We start from the raw sequence: 12,083 nt of genomic DNA on the forward strand, positions 1-12,083 counted from the left end.
ATCACATACTTTTACCCTGACAATCCTTTAGACACTTTAGATTTTTTTTTTGTACCTCTCACTTCTCCCAGTAGTTTTTGTGGTTTTCTGTCTTCAACCATTTGTCAAGTTTCTGGCCCGTTGCTAAATGATACCCATGCTCTCTGTGGATCGAGTCTATGCAGCCACACATTCTACACCTCCCATCAACCACCCACCCACATCATTTATACATGTGAGCCTTCGGACTGTCACAGCCTCTCAGTCAGAGCCTTTATCAGTGCGGGCCATAGATTCTCATTAAACGGGTGAGTCCCCCAGTCTTTGACACTTGGACCATCACATGTCCACACAGCCATTTCTCCACTGCTGACCATTTGTTCAATCCGACTGGACAAGTGGATTGGAAAGACTGAGCTATTGTTTGCCTCTTTTAGTTAAAAGCATGGTGTTTCTGTATGCTACAAGCACACGCTTCAGAGCTACAGCAAGCTCACCAGAAAAGACGCCGCTCATTACTCAATTAGCTGTAAAAAAAAAAAAAAAGAAAAAAAAAAGCCCTCTTCAACCAAAAAATGTGCATTGCTGGAGTATCACTGGATATCTGCTTACTGTAACTTTAACTGGATGACAGGCTAATCAGTTTAACCAGTGGTCAAACACGGTCAGCTGATAGGAAGCTCTGTGTGGTCACTAGATAAGAGGCGCTACTCCTCAAAGGCCGTGCTAGCTGACTTGTTAGTGCTGGGTCAGTGAACCGCCGTCAAGATTTCTAAATGGCCACTCAAACCCCAGAACTGGATTTGTATGACTGTGTGTGTGTGTGTGTGTGTGTGTGTGTGTGTGTGTGTGTGTGTGTGTGTGTGTGTGTGTGTGTGTGTGTGTGTGTGTGTGTGTGTGTGTGTGTGTGTGTGTGTGTGTGAGAGAGAGAGAGAGAGTGAGGGGGCGTGGGGGGGTTACTCTGGTCCCTCTGGACTTTCTCACTGAAGGATGCTCTGTTTAATGCAGTTAACCACGTCCCTTCAGCACGTCTTCACAGGGGGGAGAAATGTTTTATTCTGGATGTTTGTATACCCGTGCTGCTGCTGCTGACTAACGATTAGACTCAAATTGTGGAGTTTTTTTTCCCCACCTGCAAAGGGTGTGCAGGTCTCCTGAAGCATCCTCAGCTGCTTTGTTGCAATATTGAAGTGAGTAAATATCGGCAGCATATAGCATTTAGTAAGGCCTGACAGGAAGAGTGCACACACTCTTGCAGCCCCTTGACCCCTTGGTCAAGGGGCTGCAAGAGTGTGTGAACGTGTGTTCACAAACATTCACACAAATGCATGTATCTCCCGTTTCTGACCCCCACAACTGAAAAGCTGTGAGGTCTGCAACCGAGCTACAGCAAGATTGACTGGCAGCTCACATGTCCACAGAGATACAGAGCCAGGCTGTGTGTGTGTGTGTGTGTGTGTGTGTGTGTGTGTGTGTGTGTGTGTGTGTGTGTGTGTGTGTGTGTGTGTGTGTGTGTGTGTGTGTGTGTGTGTGTGTGTGTGTGTGTGTGTGTGTGTGTGTGTGTGTGTGTGTGTGTGTGTGTGTGTGTGTGTGTGTGTGTGTGTGTGTGTGTGTGTGTGTGTGTGTGCTGTATAGGCCCAGTCTGGCAGCAGAAAGCAAGATCTCATGGGAGGGCCGGATGTTGGGTCAGGAAAAGAGGAAAACAAGAGTAGAGGAAGAGGGGTAGGAGGGAGATATACATGGGAAACATGAATCAGTTATTGTATATGTATGCATATAAAAGTACTTGTGTGTATCCGTGTATGTGTGTGTTACCTGAAATGCTTAAAATGGATCCATCTTCCACCTCCTGCTGCATCAGGTATTTGGCATATAGGAATCTCTCTCACACAATAGCATACAAACAAACAGCCTGTGTGTGTGTGTGTGTGTGTGTGTGTGTGTGTGTGTGTGTGTGTGTGTGTGTGTGTGTGTGTGTGTGTGTGGGTTGAGTATGCAGTTGATTTTGATGTATACATTAATCTTCACGCGGTGTACACATCCATTTATATTTTTTGATATTATACATCAACATTTAATGGCGGCAGGAGGGTGGGAGCCTGCACATTTTTCCACCTCCTTTTGAATGCACCAGATCTGTCACCGCACGGGGGGTAGAGAGAATGTCATGGAGGTGGTATGTCTTTCTTCATCGTATCCGTCCACATAGTATTTTAATTGGGTTTTCTCTTCTCCAATGAAGAAAAAAAAAAAAAGAAGTAATGGAGGTGAGAGGAGGGATGAATCATATGGGGTGGAGGGAGACAACGGAGGGAGGGAGGGAGAATATGTGCTGCTCTGGGTTTCGGTCCTCACCTACCCAGCTATGCCATCTCATCATTGTGGCCCTCACTCCAACTACACACCGAAACACACAAACACACGTCCACACAGACGCACCACAGCTCGCCCTTAGTGGCGCTGTAATGTGTTTGTAGTGAATATTATTAAACAATGGTGCAGCTCACATTCCTCCTGCGTTGGAGGAGGCTGCTTCATAGAAACATATTAATGCTGATAAAGCCACGCTGTCTCCCGGTGACTGTCGAACACGGCCTCACCAACGGACACGCTGCCCGAGCCCACCAAATGGGACCAAAAATGTCTGCATAGTACGAGAATGGATGCATGCGAGTGTGTGTATGTATAAATATGGGAGTGAGTGTGCATGTGCGTGAGTGCGTGTGCGTGTGTTGTATGTTGATGGTTGATGTACAGGCCTGGAGGGCAAACGCTCTAGGCTGCTCTCGTTAAGAACCTGTCAGTCATCGACAGAGAGGAACCAAAAGGAGTCCAAATCGCAACACTGAGCGTGTGTGTGTGTGTGTGTGTGTGTGTGTGTGTGTGTGTGTGTGTGTGTGTGTGTGTGTGTGTGTGTGTGTGTGTGTGTGTGTGTGTGTGTGTGTGTGTGTGTGTGTGTGTGTGTGTGTGTGTGTGTGTGTGTGTTTGCGTGTGAGTGAGAAATGCATTCAGCCACTTGGCTATTGCAAAAAAACAAAAAAAAAAAAACAAGGCTGTAAGTCAGTAGAGAAGCATGCGTGAAAAAAAAGGAGGAAGAACTGTGGAGCAACATGAAGCCACACTGCCCCCCAGTGGTTTTCAGCCGCTTCACCATCTCTCTTCACTGAGACGTGAAAATCCTAAGGTTGAGGCTGACTTTGTTGATTAAGGCACACGAGCTGAGGTCTAATAGTTTAATGGGGAGATTTGAGAAATGGAAGCGCTCTGAGAAAATGTTCTTTTTAAAGCTAAAAGGATTGATATCATGTGAATTCTCAGTAGAGGGGAAGCACACATAAAGCCTGACAAGTGACAACATTTACAAAGACACTGCACTAAAGAGCATGTAGACAGGAAGGGGAAAGGGGAAGTGTAAAAGAGGTTGTTCTGACAATTATCTCTAACAGAGGCCTTTTGAAGTAGCATGTCTCCATTTCATTTAACTCCTTGTGAGGCACAAGCTGTGGCGCGATGTTGAGTCAAACACCTAATGTCAATACAGTATTTGTATTTCTTGGCGTAAAACTGATTGTAATTGTGAGTTAACCACAACTGACAAAACAAATAACTGCCGTTATAAGCTGCATAACGCTAATAACACTGCACTTTAACAGTATTATCAACATTATTTGTCCACAAGCCGGTCATTATCTGCATTTGCTCAGTATGACTGAAAGTTTTGTTGTAAATCTTGTAAATTCCCTAGGGCACTAAATCCCCTTTTGTGAATGATTCACATGCATTTGCATTATGTGCAATCTTGGTACACTGTCGTTTCTGAATCTTAATGAAGGCATTGAGAACTAGAGGCAGATGTCTGAAAGCGTCGGAAACACTTCAACCACATTCAAAGTGTGGGTGCACTGTGCAGAGGGTGGAGGAAAAACTGCACGCGTCTGGCTGCATCACATGCACAGACGAACACAGACATCACTTCAATCCATTTTTCTCTTACCTCCCCGTAGTCACAGCTGTGACCGCACAGAGGAACTAACAGTGCAACTTTAATAAAAGGGATTGTGGTCTTCCCTCTAAAATGCCCCCATGGTCGATGTATACAGCCTCGGACATTCACAATGGGCAGCAGAGCCGAGGAGACGAGATTGCATTTTTGAGCAATACTTCATGCCGTGCAAACTGAAAGAAAAAAAGAAAGAAAATTGAGGAAGCTGTGATGTAGTTTCTCATCGAGGTCACACCTTATTCCCCAACATCTACATAAACAACCGGAGCTTAAAAAAAGAGGCCAGATATAGATTTACTGTAAAGCACATTGGGTTCCACGGTCCAGGAGCTGAGACTCAGCTTATCTGATTCTCAGTCAGTTCATCTCAGGGCTTTTCCATGAGTTGATCAATCACAAAGGAAGTTTCGCCTACACTTTCACTTACAAATGATTCCGTATTTTCCATGCTTGCAATAGCATCGGTATAAAGGAATTTTTTTTTCTGCGTAAGAGGACGACATCACAAAGTTTCCTTACAGCTTGTTGTTTGATAGACGTGAACCAGAGTGGCAAAAAAAATTACAATTGCTTTTTCAAACGCAATCATAGGTGACTAACAACAAACTTTACCATAGTTCCACCAACTAAAAGTCACAATTTTTTTACAGTGTATATCAAAAAAGCACATTACTTACTACTAATTACTAATAATACTGTACCAATAGTTGTATGTATATATATATATATATATATATATATATATATATATATATATATATATATATATATATATATATATATATATATATATATATAAGACAAATCTTGTTTTAATATCAATCTAAACAGTGTGCATTGATATCATCAAAGTAAGTTTTACTTACGGTAAGTTGCATAACAGCTATAACATAAGGGCTATAGCAGCCAGAACACTTATCTGTCGGTAATGCAAGACAAAAAGTAATCTAAAGCAAGCTGTGATATACTGCCCATAACAAATGTCTGGAATTTCATTTGGTTACATGTGAGCAAGACTGTATTCAGCCAGCAGAATTAAATCAGCTCTGTTACTGTTTCATTAGGACTAATACCCACTGGAGTGCCCCTTAATCTTGAACTCACTGCTGAAAGACAGATCAGACAGCAACATGAAATATATTCGACTTTAGGTAACATTAACACTTGAATGTGTTCAGGAGATTTCCAATACAGATTACTGCATATTATTTGGACGGACCTAATTGAGGGGACAATCAAAATTGAGGGACTTGCAGAAATTGTCTTTTTCTAGAGCTACAGTATATGTCCGCACTGGGATTCACAGTTCCTGATTCGCCGCCCCCTCCCCCCCCCTCCCCGAGTGTCACCTGAAATAGTTTCCATCTCCCCATGATGAATGATTGTTGCCATCATTTTGTCAGGATGACTGTAGATAAGGGCCACGTTCAGTGGCCAGCTTCAATGTCAACACAAAAAGGACATTTATATGAATTTTTCTGTAAATTCAAGAACACTTATGCTCATTTAACTCAAATATGTGTAGAATGTCTTGCATTTATGTATCATATTTATAGACAAATAATGTCTTGCCAATTGTGTCACTCATTTATTATTATTATTATTATTATTATTATTATTATTATTATTATTATTATTATTATTATTATTATCATCATTATCATCATCATCATCATCATCATCATCATCACTGTTGTTTATTTTTCTTGACGACTGATTTGAACCAGTCACTAGTACACCTGATTATTACATTTCCAGGGCCCGTATTCATATCAAAACGTCTGCTTATGGAGATTAAAGAATAATCTTCACTGTGTATAATGTGTGTGTTGGAAGGACTTATGCAGTCAACATTGAATTTAAATTAATCCCCGATAATGGCCGACTCTGCTCATTGCAAAACAACAGAAATGTCAGAAGGGACTACCGTAATAGTACGAAGCAGAAGGAAAACCAGAGGACCAGTTCAAACATTCATGTGCACATCAAAAGCAGCATGTAAAAATAAACATTAGCACAGTCACTGCAGTTAATGAAATACATTTTATTGCAGACGAGCTGCCTACAGAATATGAGTAATTCATGGAAAACTATCAAATGGTTGAAGAAAAGACATAAAATGTTTGATGGTACCGATAAAATGCTTCCACAGACCACAGAGTTGTTGATTTATGATGCTGGTCTGAGGGTCAGGCCCTTGATTTGGCACCGTAGGCACTGCGAGCTGTTTTTCTTGTGTCTGCACTGCCAAGAACATGCAAGACTTTTACTCAGGCTTGAAAGATTACGTCAGAAAGTTTTTTTTTTGTTTTTTTCTTTCAGTGAATCTTCTTCAGAAACTTAGTTCTTTGGTGCTGCTGTTCTGTTCCAACTAATTACAAAGCAAAATAATAAAAATTTTTATTTAAGCGTCAGCCAAACGGGCCATAAGTTCCTCAGAGGGACATAGTGGTTTACTCATTCTGTCCAGTTCCTGAGTCACCGGTCAGGCCATGTGACTGCTGCTTTCAATTTGTGGTTGGTTTGTAAGAAGGCAGTGAGAAACTCAAACGAACAGAGCGGCCGTGTGTCAATTTATGATGTGATTCAGACCAAAGAAAGGTTTTCATTGAGTGTGCCAGCCTGTGTTTTAAGATTTAAAGAAAATAGAGCTGTCATCACGTGTGCCTTTAAGTCCTTTTAGTACCATTTTATGAAATATTTTTATGCATCACTAAATCTTAAAATGAGGAATTTTTCTAGAGGCATGTTGTTGTTGTTGTTGTCCATTTCAGCCAAAAAGCCGCTGGTGTTCCTCTTTGTTTACTGCTTCAACCCTCGTGGTGAGAACATACATTCAATGTTGACATGAAGCACTTGATTTAAGAAGGAACTGTGTCAGGATTTTGTTGGAAAGGTCAGATTTTCTCTGATAGCCCAAAGAAGTGCCTGTCGTAAACTGATCCTACTATTAATCCCCTTTTTTTTTCCTGCACTGACCAATCCTATTCGTGCGATTCGGCGGTGCCGCCATATTGGGGCGCTCCATGGAGCTTTAGCAGTGACGTGTCAGCTGTGGGATTTGAACCTGTGTTCTCATGATCTCTTGTGTAACCTTTGTGGGGTTACTCTTTGACTTTGTGAATCGGTGAAATTGGTCGAAGAGGATATCGAAGTCCCCTCCTGTACTTAAGAACGATGTGCCACCATAACATTAACAGTAACAGCAGGTTTTGGGCACTCGGGGCGATGAAGAGAAAAAAGAATGTGTGATTTCTAAACAGCTTCCGTTGAGCTCAGCCATGACTGTGTCTCTTCTGCAATCAGAGAAAAGATGGCTTCTTGTGGTTTTGGCTCAGAAAATAACTGCGCCAGTGTCAGACTCAGTATCCTTCTAAGTTCTCATTAATTCACTGCATTTCGGAAACATTTATTAGCAACCTCAGAATTAAAAAGTAGTTCTGAAGTTGATTCCTGTGATGATAAAATCTTTCATTTCTTAGTACAGAATTTTATGGCAGCTCATCTATCGGCTGGACAGTGATGAATCGAAGGAGAGGCTATCAGTGAAATCCCCAGAGCCTCACAACTGTTCTCCTCCCATAAAACAACTTGTGTCGGTTTACTACTTTTACTCTGAGCAGACAAAGACATTATTGATTGTTCTTATAAAGGTTACAAATACAGTGGCATAGGGAAAAAAAAGAAAAAAAAAAGGGTTTGATTCTGGACTTAGGCAATGTGGCTGTTCTTGGTAAATGTTTTTAAAGTCTCACTCGACACGGTGGGACTGTCTCAACATCACAGGCCGTGTCGCAAGAAAACCATGTTGCCACGCTTGTCAGTATGAGCCCCGTCACTGATTGTTCAACAGAGAAACATCCACTTCACTTCTTCCTTTTTCCAGAATAAACACCTTTCTCTCTGTATTCCATTTATTACTGGTTATGAAGTGAAAGTATTATTTTGGGTAAATGTAATTTTACGTTTTGAAAGAAGCAACAATTGTCTTAAAAGAGAAAAAAAAAAAAGTAATAGATTGCTAGAAGTTGATATGTGAGGTGTATGTTAGGATGTTATGAATGGGTAGGCAGTATAAAGGGAGGCTATGTGGAGTAGCAAAGGTTTAACTCCAGGAGCCACAAGATGATGACTAAGTTCAATCTTTCTCTCCATAAAGACCTTTGTAAAGGAACATCTCATCTCTTCATTTTCCGCTGTCAATGTCAACATTAGGTTGGACATGTACTTTTGTTTACGCTTTTCTCTTCATGATCTGCTTCCACATTGCAGTGAATAAAATACTCAACCCTACAGGCCTCCTAAATGCAGCAAAACAAGAACTATAGGATGTTAGCATTTTCAATTTTCAGATAACATAGCATTTATTACCATAGTTTTTCTGTTGTTGCTTATTTGTTTGTTTGTTTTATTGACAGTAAAAACACAGTGACGTGTGATGTGAAATCAAGGAGATGAGGAGAGTGTCTTTCAGCCACCTGTCTTATAAACCTGCTTGATTCAGGTTAGGTTCATATTGAGTCAAAGGTAATGTAAAACCTGGACCGGTCATCAGTCCGTCACAGGGCAAACACAATCACACACAGATATATAAACTGTAATGTGGGGATATTTTAGTCACCAATCATCCTATCACATACTGTACATCCTTGACTCGTGGATAGTGGCTGGAACACCCAAAGCACACACACTCACTGTCTCCTCCCTCCCTCTCATCCGTCAAAGAAAATCATAACGGTGAAGAGAGGCCTCAGTGGGTTGTATGTTGCAATGATAATTTAACACTAACAGCAGTGTCTGCAGATTTATATCGCGATTTGTTAAAACCGCTACGTGCGTCCTTCCCTACTCGACGCATGGTGTATTACAGATAAATTGTATATTCATGATTTTATTGTGTTCGATTGTGTGTCTGATCTAATGAATGCAGTTATTATAATGTTGGGTCCTGCACAGTCACCAAGTTTTCATATTGGGTCTTGAAATGAAAAAGTTTACAAATCCCTGCTTTAAGTTAACAAAATGGCCCAAATCTATTCTCTTTGTTAACCTACCAGGTGCACTGCGCAGTTCCCCCTTCTGCTTGACTCTATATTAATATATTGCATCAGATTCAATAACACTTCCATTTGTGTTTTCCACTTAAAAAAAAAAAAAAGACAAATCTCTCTAGTATGTATAGAGCTGCACATTGAACATCTTATTTTCCTTATTTTCACACCAATAATTGCTCTGGTCTTCAGGAGGCTGGAGCTAACAGCTTTACAGAGGCTCACAATACATTTAAAACAGAGCTGACTGCCTTCAGAGGAGTTTTTGGTTGCATCATACTAGAATGAAGCTCTTTCATGTTTCTATTCTTTTGTCTGGGATCTAAACAAAGGCTTCAGAAAAAGGTGCAATCAGGCTGCAACTTCTCCCATATTTCTAAATATACTGCGAACCTTTTGAATAAACAGCCACCGACGGAACTCGGAGGGATTCGCCACATGCAGAGAGCATGAAGACCTCAGTTTCGACCTCTAATGACAATGATCTTATATAGTAATGCAGTAACATTTACACTCAGTGAATTCATGTAACAGCTTCAATTTAGTGGCATTGCATGAGAGCCACTTCCTGATTACACGAACCTACTATGTGAGAAGTGAAATTAACTAAATAACTTTTATCGTTTTATCGGTTTAAGAGGAAATACAGATTTAGCGTTTTGTTCTTAAAGTGTCACCACTCTGCAGGAAATGCATGCATCCTCTTTGGGTTCGAATTCCATGGAAAAATAATGACAGCAACTTTTAGCCCAAAATACATGGGAACATTAATGAAACAATGACATGTGGATTTTGCAGTGGTGAGCGAGAATAACACGTAGGCCCTCAGTGTTGTCATCCATCCATCCATCCATCCATCCATCCATCCATCCATCCATCCATCCATCCATCCATCCATCCATCCATCCATCCATCCATCCACTAGGAGAAAACCACATAAAGACATCTGGCAGAAGCATCAGTATAAATCTAATAAAACAGAAAGACTACAAAAGCATAAAATAAATAAAGTGCATTGTACTTCCTAAAAACAATTCAATAATTCTTTCTTGTGTTTCCAGGATGGTTCAATCACAGTTTTTTCAGGTTTATTGTGCTGGTCCTTTCCAATAAAACGTCCTTTCTGATTGTCTTGGAGAACATAGCTGGTGTCCATTCTGTCCAGTGGAGTCGGTGGAACTGTGGTCTGATTGTGTCGGGCCCCTCCGTACAGAAACCTTTACATTTGATCAGTTTGACTCTTCAATAGTGTCACAAAAGTCAGCACAAGGTAGGAAGCCCATCGTCTTACACATCATGATGATCTTGTAAGTGATAAAACAGCTCGATCAAGTAAAAGTTAAGACTGATAAATCTGGGGGGGTGTTGTCACCAAGTTGATGCCTTGCAAGGTTTTCAAAGTCAATCGGTTTTTAAAGTGTTATATTTATTTTATCTATAATCTCATGATTCTGCATGTTCCGAGAACTGTGGCAGGCTTATGGAAGCAACAGATCTGAGCGAGTCAAGAATTAACAGAATTAGTTATTAAATAAAGACATTCTCACCACATGGTCAGCACAGGTCACGCCCGTGCTCCCCCCAGCTCAAGGATGGAGAGAGAGAGATTCTTCCCAAACATTGACTTTTGAATCAGAGAGGTGGTTCTCCTTCCGTCTCTGTGAACCGCCTTCTGTGACCACTTCCTGTTTTACACTCTGCACCAATCACAATGGACTCTGTTCCATGAGGCGGGCTCCAGTTTGCAGTCACTTCCTGGTTTACACATCAACAGGCTATTGTCTGAGTATCAATGAAATCACATGGTACCAAATGGAGGGACAGATACACGGTCGAATGTAACAGTGAAGCTGAAATGGCAGACTCCATAGAAGAATTCAAGTTAACATAATCTGACAATAGGAATGCCGATCTGAGATTGTATTTTTGATAACGCACTTCCCAAGCGCTGGCAGAAGTGCTTTGAAATAATTTGGACAAATGATCTCTCCTGCTGCAGCAGGTTAGTTTTGAAGTTGGCGAACTTTTTCTTCGTACGTCCAGATTTTCTGGAAATCCTCCTGAAAACTGAGTTGCTATAATATTACTGACCAAATCTTTTTTTTTTTTTTCTTGCCAGCCTAAATCATATAATGGTTATAGTATCATTTAGCTGGATGACATGAATGCTAGTTAAGTGCTTTGACCTGCTCGCTGTCAGATTAGCCAATCGCGGGGCTAAAAGGCCAACGGAATGGTCCGCCTCCTCAATGGCCCTGAGGGCTGCAACTCAATATCTGGTTAAAGCAACAGCGTCACTGTTGTCCATCTTAACTACAATGTCCTAGCAACTCATCGTGGCGGAAATATAATTGGATAGATACTCTGATTCAAGCCTTGGCAATTACAAAACAACTGCTTCACCGTGAAGAGAATTGAGAAATTGGCAATAAGTTTTTACACGTCCAAGAGAAACTGTGTTAATGAATAATGTAAGAGCAAGCAGGGATCGCTGTGAAAGCCTCGCCAGTGCCAAGGAAGCAATGATGGTTATCAACCCAAATGCTTTTGCACAGCGAGACTTTTCCAGGAGGGAATAACTACCAAGACACAGGTTCACTACTGGGGATTTGGTGTTTGTTTTGTCGATAGTTCATCACAAAGTGATTTATATTCTTCTACAACACTCCATAGAGTCTACCAGATAAAACAATAACCTCTACGGCTATAGTACCAACAGTCTAAACTCATAAATTGCGTCTGATTAAGTCAGACGCAATTAAGTCTGATCAGTTCCATGTATGATTTCACTCAACAGCATGAAATAGTTTTCACCGCCTATTGTTAGTCTCACTGCCTGCAGAGCTTTTACACTTCTTTCCTTGCTCTCTTATACCACTTTTTAATGCAGATCCAAACAAAAGTAAAGCCCGGTCCTGCCCAGAGCTGACCAATCACCATGATCAATGACTCCTATAGATGTACTTTGCAGGGTGAAACAGCTGAAATGAAGAAATGCACTTCTGGAGCCAGTGGCTGCATGTTTTGTTGCCACAGAAACAATAATTTAA

Source organism: Lipophrys pholis (genome assembly GCF_963383615.2).
Source record: "Lipophrys pholis genome assembly, chromosome: 10".
NCBI lineage: Eukaryota > Metazoa > Chordata > Actinopteri > Blenniiformes > Blenniidae > Lipophrys > Lipophrys pholis.